Here is a 17,723-nt window from a genome sequence, read left to right as displayed (position 1 = left end):
TAATAAAGATCAGGCTTACTAGCTGCTTTGCTTCTCAATATTCTCTGGTTGGTCTCTGTTATTTTCTCCTACCAATAGAGAACCTACAAAAGGACTCTATATGGGCTCTTGGGTACCCTATAAGGGAAAAGGAGCAGGTGTTTCTTTTACTTATATCATGCCCTAGTCAGGGAAAATAACACCAGAGGAAGGTGAAAAGCAAGGCCAGGGATGAGGTGTGGCTTAAGGAGAGTCACAGGGGCCAGGCCCAGAGACCTGGAGGGCTGCAATTGAGCCCTGGGTTTGAGGTTCCCCATCTCTGGTCTAAAATGTATCTAATTGGTGGTATATAAATGTAATAAATCAGTATTTTTAAATGCATAAATAACAGGTGTAGCTCCATGAGAAGGGGTTGGTGATCACAAAGAATATTTCCCCCCTCTCGCAACATCTTGCCAAACTACAGTTCTCATGATACTGGGGGCGGGGAGAGTTGTGACAATAAACCCTGGTATAGAAGCAGCAGAATCTGGAGGTGCTGGTATTCATGATTTATTTTAGGGGGGGCAGTACTGAGCTATCTGTGACGTGATTGGTCAGTTAAGTATTTTTAATCATTTACGGTACTTGAAATTGAGGGTGGGGGGCAACTGCCTGCCCCGCTACCCTATGCCTATGCCTATAGAGCAAGTTTGTGGGTGGCCAAATTTTGCTCAAAATCTGCCACTCCTGGGCCCCTAAACTTCTTGCAGTGCTGGGGAAACAGTTCCAAGATGGTGCTGCTGGGAAGATTTCCTAACTAGGTGCTGACACCATCGAGATTTGTGTTGTTTAATAGTAACTTCATGTGGCCTGTGCAAGTTAAATGGGAACACAGAAAGTTGCAAGCACACCCTAAACTGTGGATGAGCCAAGTGCACTAGGAGAAAAGCAGGGAACAAATGTTGCTAAGTAAGCATGAATAACATTCGTTTTGAGGTTTTCTAATTCCCCCTCCTTCTCCTCCCCAAGCCTCTTCACATCCAGCTGTCTCTCCAGCACCCTCACAGGAGGCAATTTGCAACATGTCACACAGAGAAAGAGAGAGAGAGGGCTCCCAACCCCTTTGCAAATGGAGTGTGTGCTGCAGCCATGCTTTGCTTAGGAGGCAGAGGTGTCAAGCGAGAGAGGGGAGGAAAAGCAAAAGAGAGATAAGAGGGAAATTGAAAATCACTGGCAATTTGCAACTAGGGGGACAGGCAGTAGCTGGGCCCGTGCATCCATCTCCATAAGGAGTTCTCAGGATTAATGCAGGAAAGCATCAGTCACCCACACTAGGCCAGGCTCTGTGCTTTATTAGCAGGAAGAGAAAGCCTGGTAGGGGTTAGTAGGGATGGGGCACAGTATTCCCCCCTCTTAACAGCAAAGGATGTGAATTCAGGCCCAGGTTATGAATCCGGCTGTGTACACTATACCTTTAGAGCACATTTACAGCCCACACGTCCCCAAAGAATCTTGGCTGTGGTAGCTTAGCCCTCACAGAACTACAGTTCCCAGCCCCCCTTGACAAACTAAAGTTCCCAGGATTCTTTGAGGGAGGTCATTCGCTTTAAACCGGAGTTGTCTTCCAATAGAGGATTGCTTTAAGTACTACTAGTATATGGATACTGAGTTAAAAGATGCTGATCAAAATGTACACCATGTATATTATTAGATCAGACCTTTGTGGTTTCCAAGGGACTCCTTTTGGGAAAGCGCTAGGCAAGATTTAAAAGCCTGATCTTCAGAATTAAAAAGTGGGATGTGGGGGCGAGAAGCCTTGCTAAAGAAAGGATCTTTTTTAAAAGCATTTCCTTTGATTTCTTTTTATACTTTATGGAGCCAGAGCTCAGACAGCACAGACAAGCAAGCAATTAAACAGGGATTTGTGCCTGTAGCGTGCACACTTAATATACCTGCTTACAACTCAGCATGTACAGCCACTTTGCTAGCTGGGGGAGGGATGGCTGCCCATGACACAGCAAGGTGCCTTATTGCAAGTCAGGCTCTTGGTCCATCTTTCCCAATCTCACCTGGAGATGCCAGGGATTGAACTCAGGAACTTCATAATGCAAAGGACATGGCTTACCATGGAATCAGGCTTACTACCAACTTTTAAGCCAGGCCCTGCTGCTGTCCCTTTAACCCGCAGTTTGATCTGCAGAAGTTAGCAGGTGATCCCATTTAGCTCCAGGCCCTCAGAAGTTCCACCTGCTGATTTCTAAGGATCAAACTGCTTTTTTAAAAATTTGAATTTACTTAATAACATAACATTAGTATGTATGGTCTTTGGAGGGAAAAAGATTACAAAACAATGACAATTCAATTCTATACAATACTATTCGCCATACATTCATTACAAATATACATAAGACTTCCCACCACCCCTTAATGCCTTTACTTTTTCTGTTTTCCTATTAAACATATAATTGTAACTTTAATTATACAATCTTATAGTTTCTTACAGCTTTTGAAACCTTTTACTTTATAATTCATACTGTATGTACAGAAATAATTCAAACGCTGTCATAGACACTGCACCGCTGTTGTATTTCATAGTTCTTAAACATGTTCCATTTTTTGACAAAGTCCTGATTTACATTACCTCTCAGCCTATTCGTCATTTGAGCCATTTCGGCAAATTCTACCAGTTTGTTCTGCCACTCAGTTTTTGAAGGAACCCTGTCCCCCTTCCAGTTTTGTGCAGTTAGAATTCTCGCTGTCGCGGTTGCGTACAGAAATATTTATTTCACATTTTTGGGTATTTCTCTCCCTACAATCCCAAGCTGGAAGGCCTCAGGTTTTTTTGGAAATGTTGTTCTTACAATTTTTTTCAGTTTGTCGTATATAATATTCCAGAACTCTTTAATTTTTGGGCAGGTCCACCACATATGGATCAGACTGCTTTTAAAGAGACAGGCTTTTTCTCCCTGGTCAGTTGACTAAACCAACGACTTCCCTACTGGCTGCTAAAATGGCCACCTTCCTGTGAATGCTCCCACATAGGGGTAGGCAAGCGACTCTCCAAAAAAGAGTCATTTTCTAAGAACATAAGAAGATGCCCTTTAGATGCCAAAGGGGACCCATCTAGTTCCAACATCCTGGTGTCACAGTGGTCCAATCAGAGGCCACCAAAGGGAAACCCACAAGCACAAGAGCACTCTCTCCGCCTGTCACTTCTATCAACTGTTACTCAGAAGCAATGCTGTCTCTGGCTGTGGAAACACAGCTGCTTCTGCGCTGGTGATCACTCATAGCCGAGTAAGATTGTCTTCCATAAACACGGTTTTAACAGTGAGTCCATAAGTGACTGTGGAGGCCAATTCTGGATCCACACATCCTCCCACAGTGGGGACATAGGTTTCCAGGTGGAAGTTGATCATGGTGAGGGTTTGCCAAGCGTGCCTTCCTCTTTGCACGTTTCTCCCTGTTGTCTTGAGTTTGAGGGTCTTCAAAGCCCGTGAAACCTTTGGTAAAGGCAGTTCTCCAACTGGAGCACTCGCAGGCCAGTGTTTCCAAGTTGACTGTGTTTAAAGGTAAAGGGACCCCTGACCATTAGGTCCAGTCGCGGATGACCCTAGGGTTGTGGCGCTCATCTCGCTTGATTGGCTGAGGGAGCCGGCGTACAGCTTCCGGGTCATGTGTCCAGCATGACTAAACCGCTTCTGGCGGACCAGAGCAGTGCACAGAAACGCCATTTACCTTCCCACCAAAGCGGTACCTATTTATCTACTTGCACTTTTGACGTGCTTTCAAACTGCTAGGTTGGCAGGAGCTGGGACCGAGCAACGGGAGCTCACCCCATTGCTGGGATTTGAACCACCGACCTTCTGATAGGCAAGCCCAAGAGGCTCAGTGGTTTAGACCACAGCGCTACCTGTGTCTCTGTTTACACTACATTTTTTTAGATTTGCCTTGAGAGAGTCTTTAAACCTCTTTTGATATGCTTTTCATTTTTAAGTTCGGAATAGAGTACAGTAGTTGCTTTAGTAGTTGCTTTTGGAAATACTGTCATGGCTGGTGTGTGATGAGAGAGGGAGAAAAGCACCCCTATTTGCTTTTTGTGGGTGTAATATCAATTGTGGAATTCTCCCTTCCTGTTGTCCTGAGAAACATCCTGAGGGAAACCTTTCTCCAGCGGGCAGGCTAGATCCTGAGGTCGCTCAGACCCCACAGGCCATTTCAACCAGGTGACGAGTCTTCTCTTTGCAGTAAAGGTCTGAAAGCAGAGCACCTGGGCAAGGGAAGAGGGCTTGCCAGGGTCTGCCAATCAGCTGGTGGAGCCTCATCTTTACCTGATGCCAGGTGCAGGGCAGGAGGGGAATGGCTTGAGGAAAACAGCCCCATCATGCAAACGTTGTAGACATATGCAACCCCATCCGCCTTGATTCCCAGTGCCAGGAATCCAGTGCAACCAAGCACTGAGCCGCCCTGCCCAGCTGCTGCTTTAAACCTCTCACCGCTACTTATTGCCATGGGGACGAGGAAGAATTAGTTTCTGAACAGCAGCATTATCACCCTGTCAGTATGGAGAGAGAAAGCTGGGAGAGTTTGGTTGGCAGATGGGGAGGATGAATGGGTGAGGCGCTAAAAGGAGGAAAGGCTGATGGACTGAAGGAGCTCAGCAATCTTAGGCTGGGTCTGTGAGGAACCCCAGACAGTCAGGGTAGAGACAATACTGAGCTAGATAGACGGATGGATTGACTTAGCATAAAACATCTCCCTGTGTTCCTGAGTAAGGACACATGACAGCCAGGCAAAAACTCTCAAGGAAGGTGTTAAGCGGAGCTGGTGAGGGGTGGGGCCAGGGGAGTGTCCCAAGGGCCAGACAGAAAAGCATTGAGGGCCACATTTGATCCTTGGTCGTTAGGTTCCCTGCTTTAGTGGTGCAAGATATATTCCAAATTAAATTGCAAACAACCACAACAATATTGTTTGAGAGTAACTTGTTATGAAAATAAGTTCCTTCTAGCATCGGAGAGGTGATCTGAGGCTAGCTTTGCTGGATCCGTTTACAGATGACCATAATAATTCATTGTTTAAGGACCTACTGGTCCTTTTCATGTCTGCCGCTAGATAAATAACAACACAGTATTGGAAAACAGCTTCTAACTGAACGCCACAGAGACCTGGTGGGAGAGGCTATGGAATGCAGCCCTTAAAGAGAAATTAATTAAGCATCTCAGAGCACTTGGGAACTAAAAAAATGATTTTGAAACTGTATGGCCCATGTTTATTCAGAACACCAGAAAGGACAATGTGGCCTTCTCACCACCAGCTACCCCCAGCTCACTCTGGGACAACCTGTTAAGACAGAGAGTAGAAGCTACTTAACCAATGTAATAAACTCTAAACTACAGTGGTACCTCGGGTTACATATGCTTCAGGTTACAGACGCTTCAGGTTACAGACTCCACTAACCCAGAAATAGTACCTTGGGTTAAGAACTTTGCTTCAGGCTGAGAACAGAAATTGTGCTTCAGCGGTGCGGCAGCAACAGGAGACCCCATTAGCTAAAGTAGTGCTTCAGGTTAAGAACAGTTTCAGGTTAAGTACAGACCTCCGGAACGAATTAAGTACTTAACCCGAGGTATCACTGTATTTACAAACTTGCTTCATGTTTGACTGCAGTATTTACATTTTATGTCCATGGAATGTTTCTTGCAGGGTGCGTTATATGGGGATTGTTAATTTTGTGTATTTTCAGAAACTGAAAACTAAAGTTAATAATAAGTTTTAAAAAGTCATGTGTTATCTGAAAGGCTGGCAAGTGGAGGATCTCCCCTGAGTTCAATTTAAATAATGCATATATTTATTTATTTTTTAAAAAAAGAGTGTTAGATTTTGCATCTGACACTTCACTGGTTCTACCACGAGGTGTCACTATGATGCCATGTATTAATTCTGCCAAGCTGCCTCTATAGCAGCAGGACTATAACAGGAATTCTCAGGCTTGTTTTTCCCCCTTCTGGAAGCAAGTGGGACTGAGCACCTTGCTAAATAGAAAAGTTGGGGAGTGCACTGGACTGTGTTCCAGGGAGCTGGGAAACCACAGCTAGACCTCCCTATAGCTCAGACATGTGACTCTTAATCTCAAGAGTTGTGGGTTCAAGCCCCATGTTGGGTGAAAGATTTCTGCATTGCAGGGGGTTGAACTAGATGGATCTCATGGTTTCTTCCAATTCTACATTTCTATGTCTCTATGAATACAGCTGCTGTGAGGTGGGTCGTGCTGAGATCTGCTGAGCAAACCCTGAGCATCTCGATTACATGGTACCACCTTCATCCTAATGGACTAGCCCCCAATGGGGAGAGGAATCTACTGGAAACAGTGTCTTTCCTGTGCTGGCACCCAGATTATGGAGCACCCTTCCCAGGCACAATGAATTAGACAGCCTATGTGGGCGACTTCCGGGGTTGACACGATCTGGGAATGGCGGATTCCCTCCGAGCTCCGGAGGGAATCGGCTCAGCAGGGGACGGGTCTTTGCCGTGCCGGCGACACGGGGACCCTTAAAACCGCAGGCGCGGAATGCCTGCGGACTGAAGACTCGGCGGGTGCCTTAAGCGCCCCCCCTGATTCGCGAAGAGCCTTTTTAAAGGCTGCGGAGGGGATACGGGGGGTGGCGCGGCACTGAGAGTCCATCGCTACCTCTGCTGAGCGAAGCCGCGAGCCATGACCGGAGAGCGCTGACTTCCTTCCTTGAAATTCGGCTGAAAAAACAACCCGTGAGTAATTTGGACTTGGCTTTTAAGAAATTTATCCACTGAATTTGAGACGATCGGGGGATGTGCTAAAAGGAAGTCCGCACCCCCTACCTTGCAGACGATCTAGAGCAACGAAAAAAGAACTAAGCTGGAGTGCCTACCCTGTAAAGGGTGAGTTTTAAAAAAAGACAGTAACTTCCAAGATTTGGAAATTTTGAGCAGGAGAGAGGAGTGTTGGATGTTTTATGTTCTGTTGTAAACAACCCCCCCTCCCGGGCCCGGGAGCGTCCTGCTTTGGAGCTGGTTTAAGAAGTGCAGAGTTTGACAGCTGTCAAAGCTGGCAAACGGACTGTTAATAGTGGAAAATTGCTACCTAAGTTACCTCTGGATTAAAAAGAGTTACAATTGATCTAAAATTGTTGGAAATAAAGAAACAATAACAAGACAGAGGACTGTTGGGGAAAAGAATACTAAGTAACCAGATTCCCTCTAGAGGGAATTCTGTGGAATTACAATGGCTGTGGATGGAAAGATACTGGGAGAAATCGAAAGGATGTTTTATTTGGTTGGAATCTTACAAGAGCAGACTACGGCTATGAGTGAACAATTGATGACCTTGACTTCTGAAACAAGTAGTCCTGCTGAATGTAAAGAGGACCTCAATGAGAAAGAATCCACAGCTGAACCAGAAATGATAATAAAAGCAGAGGAGAAGACAAAACAAGAAAGAGAAGAAGTGATGTGGGAAAATACTGAGCAGAAGCTGACGCCTGTGGAATACAAACAAGGAGATTATTGGAGTAAATCTACTATAAATCCACGAAAGATGCAGAAGACGAAAGTGGAGGCCCTGGGAATCTATGAAATTAAGGAATTTAAAATAAAGAAATATAATTGGGGCCTCCACATAGACTCTGACTTTGATTACCTTCAAGATTCATGCCTTGTGGAAACTCTTCAGCAGCTGTTTGCAAATATGGGAAGAGACTTTGGATTGAAGGTGAAAGAACTCTTTCGAGATGTGACGACTGGCATAAAGGGTTACCAACAAGACCGGCGGAGAGGGACTGAAAGAGACTGGAGGGCCTCGGACGTGAGGAACCCGGGCTAAGAACTGTTATTTTGGACATGCTTTGGGAAGGGACGCAAACCGGGGATGGGAGGGAGGGAAAAATTAAGTTCTAACAACACTCATGATTATGGGATTTGGTTAAAAAGATCATTATTCAAGACAAAATGGGAAATCGATGGAAGGGAATTGAGGTCCAACTTAGAAAAAATTAATTTTGTTTGCTTTTATAAAAGGACTAATATTAGGACAGGGAAATGCCAATTTGCTGACATAAATTTGGAAATGGGGATGCAAGAGAGGGGGTAGGGGGAAGTCAATGACCAGGGTTAGGAAATAATATCTTCGGGAAAGTATATATGTTTGTTGTTGTTTTCTTTTTTTTTTCTTTGTTTATGTGTTTATTTGTTTTTTGTGTTTTTGTTTTTGTCTATATAAAATGTGAAAACCCAATAAAAATTTTATAAAAAAAAAAAAGAATTAGACAGCCTATGTGGTTGCAGACCATACAAGGTTCCCTCTGGCTTTGCACTGATGCTTTCAAACTGTGCAAATTAATGATGTTCTTACCATTGCTTTTATTTCCACAAGTCACGTGGATTTATGCTTTATTAATCAGGTGAACAGAAATAAATTTACCCAAAATGAGGATAGTGTTGCCAACTGGCCATGAGATAATAACAACAGCCGCTTTACTCCTCCTTGGTCATTCTGCTGTCACACCCAGCTAAACTGTAATTTGACTTAGTGTGTTCATGACTTAGAGGACACACCCTATTCTTCTGATTTGTAATTGTAAATTGTCTTAATTACATTGCACTTGTATATGGTTTATCACCACCAGCCCAGGGACCTTATTTATTTATTTGTTACATTCACATCCTGCCCTGCCTCTCAAAGGAGCAGCAAACAACAAGCAATGAAACAATAAAAAACACTTTTAAAACAACCCCCCATACAGGTGGGAAACAGCTTTTTCCTTTTCTTGGAAAAGGAAGAACTTGCTTGGTGCCAAAAAGAGAACAGAGATGGCACCTATATAATATTCAAGATTATAAATGCTGTTAAGTTGTGGGTGAACATATCAGACGACACAGCAATTCTTCAAACAGCTCTTGTTTATTCACAGGCCAGAACAGAACTGAACTGAACTGAAGGGTTCAGCCAGCCTGCTTATATAGAGCTCCACTACAACGCAGCAGTAACCACTTTCTGTACCTATCCAATCACTGAACGTCACTTTCAAACCCTTATTTGCATATGTGGACCTGAGTGAAAACTATCTAAAGTATCCTCCTGCTGGCCCAGGGTGAGATCTTCAGTACATAACAAATGCCATCTCCAACTCCTTGAAAGATTCCATCAACGGTGTCTCCGAAAAATTTTACACATCACTTGGGAAGACAGGCAAACTAATGCCAGTGTACTGGAAGAAGCAAAGATCACCAGTGTTGAAGCAATTATTTTTCAACATCAACTTTGTTGGCCTGGTCATGTTATGCGGATGCCTGATTGTTGTCTTCCAAAGCAACTACTCTATTCCGAACTTAAAAATGCAAAGCATAATTCTGGTGGTCAACAAAAGAGGTTTAAAGACTCTCTCAAGGCAAATCTAAAAAAAAAAATGTAGCATAAACACTGACAACTGGGAAACACTGGCCTGCAAGCGCTCCAATTGGAGAACAGGATGAAAGGGAAAAACACACTAAGAGGAAAGTACGCTTGGCAAACTCTCACCGTGATCAACTCCCACCCAGAAATCTATGTCCCCACCTTGGAAGGACATGTGGATCCAGAAGTGGCTTCCACAGTCACTGTTAAGACCATGTTCATGGAAGACAATCTTACTCTGCTACAAGTGATCTCCAAAGAAGAAGAAGATTCAAGCAGAAGACATTCCAGAGGGCAGAGGTCTCACAACACTAAAAGCTCAATACCTGCACTGTGTGGAAGGAACCTCCTGATGAGAGGTGCCCGCAGGAGGCCCTCATCTGTGGAGTGTGGTATATAACTGGATATATAACAAGTGAGGCGATATTTCAGGTTCCCCAGCCCCAAGCTGTATAGAGCTTTATGCACTAAAACCAACACCTTAAACTTAGCCAGGCAGCTAACTGGCAGCCAGTGTCAATTATGCTGAAGGGCAGTTAAGAAATCCAAACAATTATAATAATTCCCCAGGGGAAATGGCAGGCCGTGAAATAGGGCTAGGGATCTCCCAGCCCTCCCACATGTTGCTGGACTACAAATCCCATCAGCCCTGAGAATTGGGTGCACTGGCTGAGGCAGATGGGAGTTGGAGTCCAAGAACTTCTGGAAGGCAACTCAGAAGCCCAGGTTGGGCAGTTCACACATGGCACAACAGCAAAGCAAACTGCCGAGGGGAAAAGAATCCACCATCCCTCTAGGAGCCACAGGTCCACACAGTCATGCAGCAGAGTTGCGGTTTGTCCGAGTGGGATGGCCAGGATGCGTCACGTGGCTTGTGCCCCGCTACCCTGACCTTGGCGGTTTCCAGAGATCTTTTGGTTTGAAGCGAGATTCGCCAGCAGGCCTTCTTCAGATTTATGGGCCGTGTGTTACGTTATCCTTCACCTTTGTTTGAAAACAAACAGCGACACAGAAACATGAGAAAATAAGATGTAGGAGAAGGCTGCAAAGGAGGAGGGTGGGGAAAAACAAGGGACTAAGAATGTGTTTGTCTTGTGTAACAATCTGAGAATCACAGAACTGTAGGGCTGGAAGGGATCCTCAAGGGTCATCAAGTCCCGCCCATTGCATTATTATTATTATTATTATTATTATTATTATTATTATTATTATTACACTGCCCTACACCCACAAGTGGAGGAGACTCTTGAGAGTCCCATGGACTGCAAGAAGATCAAACCTATCCATTCTTAAGGGAATCAGCCCTGAGTGCTCACTGGAAGGACAGATCCTGAAGCTAAGGCTCCAATACTTTGGCCACCTCATGAGAAGAGAAGACTCCCTGGGAAAGACTCTGATGTTGGGAAAGATGGAGGGCACAAGGAGAAGGGGAAGACAGAGGACAAGATGGTTGGACAGTGTTCTCGAAGCTACCAGCATGAGTTTGACCAAACTGCGGGAGGCAGGGGAAGACAGGAGTGCCTGGCGTGCTCTGGTCCATGGGGTCACGAAGAGTCGGACACGACTAAACAACTAAACGACAACAAAATACCCGCAGGTCTCAGAGTGATTTGCAACATACAATCACCACAGCTAAATGTAGGAATAGGAGAAGAGCTTCAGATCAGGGGTGCAGAAGGGGATAAGGAAAGGCCGAAGCCATTGGCTATATTTAGAAGACACATTTATTATTCTTATGTGTCACCCCAATCTCTAAGCAGCGAGAGACTCCTGCACTTACTCAGCATTCGCCTTCCTTGAAATGAGGGGCAGTGGAGACTGTGTTGTCTTGAGGCTATTTGGTTTTATTTACACACATATATATGACCTGATGGGCGGGCTCACAGTACAAGCTGATCTTGCTTCCCCCGTTAGAGTTCCAGGGGGTCTCCAAAGCTGTAGCACTGGATTCAGCACAGAGAGCAAATTCAGGCTCTCTGTCCCCTTCCAGCTCCCAGCCCAGACTCAGCCTCGACTAGCCCTGGCATGCAGAGGCTCGATCTAGGAATGGGAGAGAACCTGCCCTGGCATCCCGGGGAGCTGCTGCCAGTCTGTGTAGGTAGTACTGACGTGGCCTGGATTGGAACAAAGGCAACTTCCTGCAACCCAGCAGAGTCCTTCCAATGTCGCTGAGAAACGGCAAACGACAGGGGGACTCAACTTAATAATTAAACAAGCAGGCCCCAAAAAGGCTGTTTATGTACATATATGCATTTCTGTACATTTCAATGCGTGAAAGAAAGCTAGGCTCAAAAGAGCAACCGCCAGCAGCCTTTTTGGGAAAGGAGCCCCTGGGCCAACCCCCTGCCCCCACCATTCTGTTCAGTTGCCATGGGGCTGTCCCCTCTCGGCAAAGAACTCTGGCTTTTTTGCTTACTAACATTTCGTCATTCAAGGGGAACACAGGCTGCCTGGACTTGGCTGCCCAGAGGAAGTCGTTGCTCTGGAGAGCTGACTTTGGAGAGCAGCTGCGCTCTCTCTCTCTCTCTCTCTCTCTCTCTCTCTCTCTCTCTCTGCCTTCTGAATGCTGGCCTTTCCCCCTACTTCTTTTTTTAAAAAAATAAAATGATTTAAAATATTAACTCAGCATGTGGCCTTGCTAAAGGCAGGATGGGAGGCTGTTCAGCCCAATCCAAGCAGGCACCAAGCCCTAGAATCATAGAACTGTTGAGTTGGAAGGGACCCCAAGGGTCATCTAGTCCAACCCCCTTGCAATGCAGGAATCACAACTAAAGCATCCATGGCAGATGCTTAAAAACCTCCAATGAAAGCGGGTCCACCACCTTCCGAGCGAGCCCCTTCCACAGTCAAACAGCTCTCACCATCAGAAAGTTAGTCGGAATCTTATTTCTTGCAACTTGAATCCATTTGTTAAGATACAGTTGTACATTTATCCACTCCATGTTTACAGTATCTCCAGGCTTTGTTTTGCACGTGGCACCTTAGTATGTTTGTTGCTTGAATGGTTACAAGTCTATCTCTATTCTAGTTATTATTCTAGTAAATTTGGTTTTATACTTATAAGCCAGTTTGTGGTGGTGTTGTTTTGTTGCATTATTGTCATTATTGTCACCACTTTTGATACTTTGTGTATATACTTCCTACATTATTTAAACCACACTTGGCCCAGGGCGCTAATCAAATAGAGAACTGTTCTCTACACTTGCCCACCCTGATGCAGTGATGTTGAATTTTGGAACTCCTTCCACACCTGGACTCTCTGCATGTAGATGTCAGGTCAAAATGCTCCCCCTTTTTGTATTTAAATATACCTTCTTGAAGAAACCAGAGGCCTTTCTCCTGGGCATTGTCGGCCAATTGGTGCCAAAGAAGGATAGAACTTTTTTTATGTATGCCACAACAGCAGCAAGAATACTCATCGCAAAGTATTGGAAGACACAAGACCTACCCACTCTGGAAGAATGGCAGATGAAGGTGATTGACTACATGGAAATGGCTGAGATGACTGGCAGAATCCGGGACCAGGGAGAGGAGTTGGTGGAAGAAGATTGGAAAAAGTTTAAAGAATATCTACAGAAATACTGTAAAATTTATGAATGCTAAATGGACGTCGGATGGAAAATTAGCAGTATTGGTAAAAAGATTAATAAGAATATGTAAATATAGATTGATAATGTGGGAAAATGTATTTTTAATATAGGTTAAGATCTTGAGTAAAGTTAAGGATAGAGGGTAAGGATTTGCTGAACTAAATATCAGAACTGGAATACAAAAAGGGAGGTGTGAGGAGGTCAAGAAACTAGTGATGAAGTATAGGTTATGAAAATTCTAATTTTTTTCTGTTCTGTTTGTTGATGTTTTTTGTTCTTTTTCTTTTATTCTGTTAAATGTTTTTCTATTCTGTACTTTTATTAATTGTTCAATAAATATTATTTCAAAAAAAAAATGCTCCCCCTTTTTGCCTGAGAATTCAGTAGTATTTAAGTGTTTGACGCTTAAATGGTTTGGATGGCTTTAAAAGAGGATTTGATCAATTCACAAAGTGGCTACTAGCCATGATGGCTATGCTCTGCCTCCAGAGACAGCAATGTTTCTGATGGAAACCACAGGAAGGTGAGAAGGCTCTTGTGCTTGAGTCCTGCTTGCTGGTTTCTCATAGTCATCTAGTTGGCCACTGTGAGAACAGGATGATGGACTAGATTAGCCTTTGGCCTGACCCAGAGGCTCTTCTTATTTAAGTTTGCTGCCTTTGGGATGATGTGGAGCTTAGAGAGGGGTTGGGGCAGTGTGCTGTGAGGGGTGCAGGCATGTTAAGGGTGCCCAGTATCTGTGTATGGCTTGCTATTATGATGATGGTGATTATTATTATTTCTATCCAGCCCATCTGGTCCTGCAAGAAAAGATTCCTGTTCCACCATCCACCAGGATGCTCCATTCAGCTGTCCTGTTCTTCTGCCACACACACACACACCCCTGTCATGGACCAATCAGCCAGGATTATGTGGCCCCAGAGCATTCTCAGCCCTTATTGGTGGAAAGCATTGCTAAAGATAAAATAATCAAGCATACAGAAGAACAAGCCCTGCTGAAACAGAGTCAGCATGGCTTCTGCAAAGGAAAGCCCTGCCTCACGAAACTATTAGAATTTTTGGAGAGTGTCAACAAGCATATAGATACAGTAGAGATGATTCTACTGACATGGTGTCCTTGAAGTTCCAAAATGTTTTTGACAAAGTACCGCACCAAAGACTCCTGAGTAAACTTCACAGCAGTGGCGTAGCGTGGGGGGTGCCAGGGGTGCCGGCCGCACCGGGCGCAACATCTGGGGGGGGGCGCGCTCGCTGCCTCCGGAGTCGCCGAAGAGCCTCGGGCGCAGGCTGTAGCGGAGCTGCATGTCTCGCGGAACCGACGAGCTGTGCGCGCGTCCGGGCTGAAGGCGCCCGGCAGGCAGCGGCTCTCAGCGCTCGCCGCGGAGGACGCGCCAGGCAGCCCCTCCTCACAGTCCCGCCTCCGCCGGTGCTGCTGCAGCTGCTAGGCCGTTGCATTTTCCTCGCCTCTCTGCCCCCCTCCTCCTCGGGGCAAGCGGCGTCGTTTGGGCGGCAGCGCCAGCGGCAACTCGCAGGTTAGGGGTTAGGGGGGCGCAAATTACGTGCCTTGCCCCGGGTTAGGGGGCGCAAATTACTTGCGTTGCCCCGGGTGCTGACAACTCACGCTACGCCGCTGCTTCACAGTCAAGGAATATGAGAAGAGGTCCTCTTGTGGATCAGGAATTGGTTAAGTGGAAGGAAGCAAAGGTTAGGAATAAATGGAGAGTCCTCTGAATGGAGAGAAGTAGAAAGCAGAGTCGCCAAAGAATCCAGAAGGCTCTTCTTACATTCTTAAAGGTTTTTGAAGGATTTTTCGAGATTATTTTTTGTGTGTGTGTACTTCTGCAAACATGCTAATATCTCCCACTTGGTTTTATTGGGGGTAGGGCATTTTTACTACCTGAGCCATCACATGAAGACCTGCCCATCAAAGGTAGAGGGGAACCTGGTGTTCCACAATGAGATGTTGCCATTGCGAACGTTTCTGTTTAGAGGGAGTACCATTCAGACACCCAAGCAAAACCATCATCTAGTGTTGAATCCTCCTGAGGTCTCTTTCCAAGGTACTCAAGACAAATTACAACCACACTCTCAGTACATAATCTCAGTAAAAAAATAAAGATAAAACAATTTTAAAAATAACCCAATAATCTAAAACAGATTAAAAAATACCACAAATCCAGTCAGCAACAGCATCAGCAATTAAATCCTAAACTATTTCTCAACTGCGGAAATAAATTAAACCTCCTCTTTAACACGACCCTGTTGCTAGTCCACATGAAAGCTTGTTTTGGGTTGCCTACCAACATTGCTTAGTAATCAAGCTAAACCCCTTAAGAGCTTATTTTTCTACAAATAATAGAGGAATTTACTGCTGGCAGAGGTGGGAGGGGGGGCAGGGGCAAGTTGCTTATTAAGCAAAGCAGCAGGCTAGGAGGGGAGGCTGACATTTCTCCCTTTCTTCTTGGCAAGTCGGTGGCAGCAGATACCTTTATTTATTTATCATTTCTTATACACCCTCCATTTAAAGCAAGCTGCTTCTCTCAAGGAGTCATGAGAACTGTAGTTTACCCCTCATAGCACCTTTAACCAGCTACAATTCCCAGGGTTCTTTTTTTGGAGATGATTCAAATGTAGGGGGCCTACTCAGCCAGAATTGGCTGTGGGGACAATATTTTTTCTCTCCACAAAGCCCTTCTCCCCATTGACAATCCTGACAAGACCATGTGCCAGTCCCCTGACCTTCCTCCTCCTCCTCCCTGGGGCTCCCTGCCTTTTGAAGCTCCCCCATTCCAGCTGGGAGGCAAGGGGTGGGCAGTTGCAATGGGGCAAGGAGGGGTGGGGAGGGAAATAAATTGGATTCAGTTTACAATCTTGCCTATCAAAACTGAACTTTGCAAAGCCAGAAGCTAACCAAAAAAAAGCCTTCTGCCCCATTCCAAGCCGCCTTTCCCCTTCGCTGGGCCCACTTTTTTGGAAGGCTTCCTGCAATGCCCACCCTCTGGTTTGTTTTCTGAAAACTCCCGTGTAGAGAAAGCTGTCATCTGCGCCTGCGCAAGGGACGCATCTCAAGAGGACACACCTCCGCAAAGGGACGGCGCCCGCGGCTTTCAAGTTGGAGGGGAGCTGGTTGGAGGGGAAGCGCGTCAGAAGGGGAGAATTTCTCAAGCGGCCACTGGATCTGCACCGGCAGCAGGCAGAGGAAGCGGCCGGGTGTCCACAGCCCAAGTGAGGCAGCCCCATTGCACTCAGTGGGCCTCGCCTCTGTAGGACCAGACATCCTGGGATGGGGCTGTGATTTTCACTCGTAGCAGAAGAGTGCGCTCATCCCCCAGAACGTTAGTGATAAAGGTCGCCAGGAGAAATTTGCTCTTTTGTGACAAAAGTCCCTTGCAGCTAAGGAGAGAGAGAGAGAGAGTCTCACGACACCTTAAAAGACTAACAAACGTGTCATGACAGAAGTTTCTCAATCAATCAATCACTCAATCAATTAAGATCCAACGACCAGTATTCAAAAAAGAAACTTTGCCCAGATATATTTTGGCCCCTGCTGAAAGCATCCGTGTTCAGACATGTCTACCCAGACGCTTAGAAAGTAAATGTGAATTTCAGCCTATTTTAGCATTTTAACTTTTTGTATGTTTTAAACTATTGTTGTAAATTTTTATTTGATTTCATTGTTTATTCCTTTTGCAAAGCGTTTTTTGAGAGTTGGGTGTTTTTTTACACTCAAGCAGCGTATAAATTTTATGAAATAAATCAAAAGCATAAGTATCGTATACAGTGGCGTAGCGTGGGTTCTCGGCACCCGGGGCAAGGCAAGTAATTTGCGCCCCCTAACCCGTGGACTTTAGCACTCGAGTCTCTTCCGCCCCCCCCCCCAGATGTTGTGCCAGGTGCAGCAGGCCCCCCCCACCCCCCACGCTACGCCACTGATCGTATAACACCAAACGAAACAAACCAAACAGAGAGACCCGTAACAATAAAATGACTCGCGACAGTCTCCTGCTGCAGAACTCCAGGCACCGAAAGGAAAATGACAAGTATGTTGAGATTCGTCCCTGGAAGCAGCACAATGTTTAGCTCCCCACCCCCTCGAAGAAAAAAAGAGAGGGAGGGAGGGAGGGAGGGGAACAGCATCAAATTGTCCCCGTGATCGTCTAGGTAAATTTTTGCTAATAGGGTGCAAGAAAAAACTTTGGTATGGAGCAATGCAGAAGAACGTGAGTTGTCGAGTCAACCTCTCCTGATTCACAGGGACATTTTTTAACACACACACCTCGAACTGCAGACGCCCCCCAAGAAAAGGCTCTGCGAGGTTTGGGGGCAGGTGCAGGGGAAGATCTAGGGCTGACGCGCTCTGCAAGTGAGCCGGTTATCTGAGGTTAAGGCCGAATCCGGACCGGGTCCAGCGCCTGCGCTGCTTTGCGCGAAGGTTGCTCCGGCCAAGTCCCGTCCCGTCGGGACAAGGAGAACAGTATCTGAAGAAGTGTGCATGCACACGAAAGCTCATACCAATAACAAACTTAGTTGGTCTCTAAGATGCTACTGGAAGGGATTTTTTTATTTTGTATAGAATAAAAGAATGGTAGAGTTGGAAGGGACCCTGAGGATCATAAAAGTTCAGGTGGGTTTGAAGCAAGCGACAAAAGCGTGTCATTTGTTGGTCTTTTTTTGGTGCCACGGGAGAAGACGCGTGCGTGGGTTTTCCTCGGGGATTTGTCTCTCTAATGAAACAAAATCTCCTTTTC

The 17,723-nt window shown here is 45.6% G+C and overlaps 1 protein-coding gene across 1 annotated transcript in view; it reads right to left on the bottom strand.

The window, feature by feature from the left end:
• Positions 1-17,723, bottom strand: part of LOC309536661 (RNA-binding Raly-like protein) — a 33,011-nt gene that overhangs the window by 14,055 nt on the left and 1,233 nt on the right. The gene's annotated exons all lie outside the window — the stretch shown is intronic.

Source organism: Podarcis vaucheri (genome assembly GCF_965113315.1).
Source record: "Podarcis vaucheri genome assembly, chromosome: 7".
NCBI lineage: Eukaryota > Metazoa > Chordata > Lepidosauria > Squamata > Lacertidae > Podarcis > Podarcis vaucheri.
This window is presented reverse-complemented; position numbering and strand designations above follow the sequence as displayed.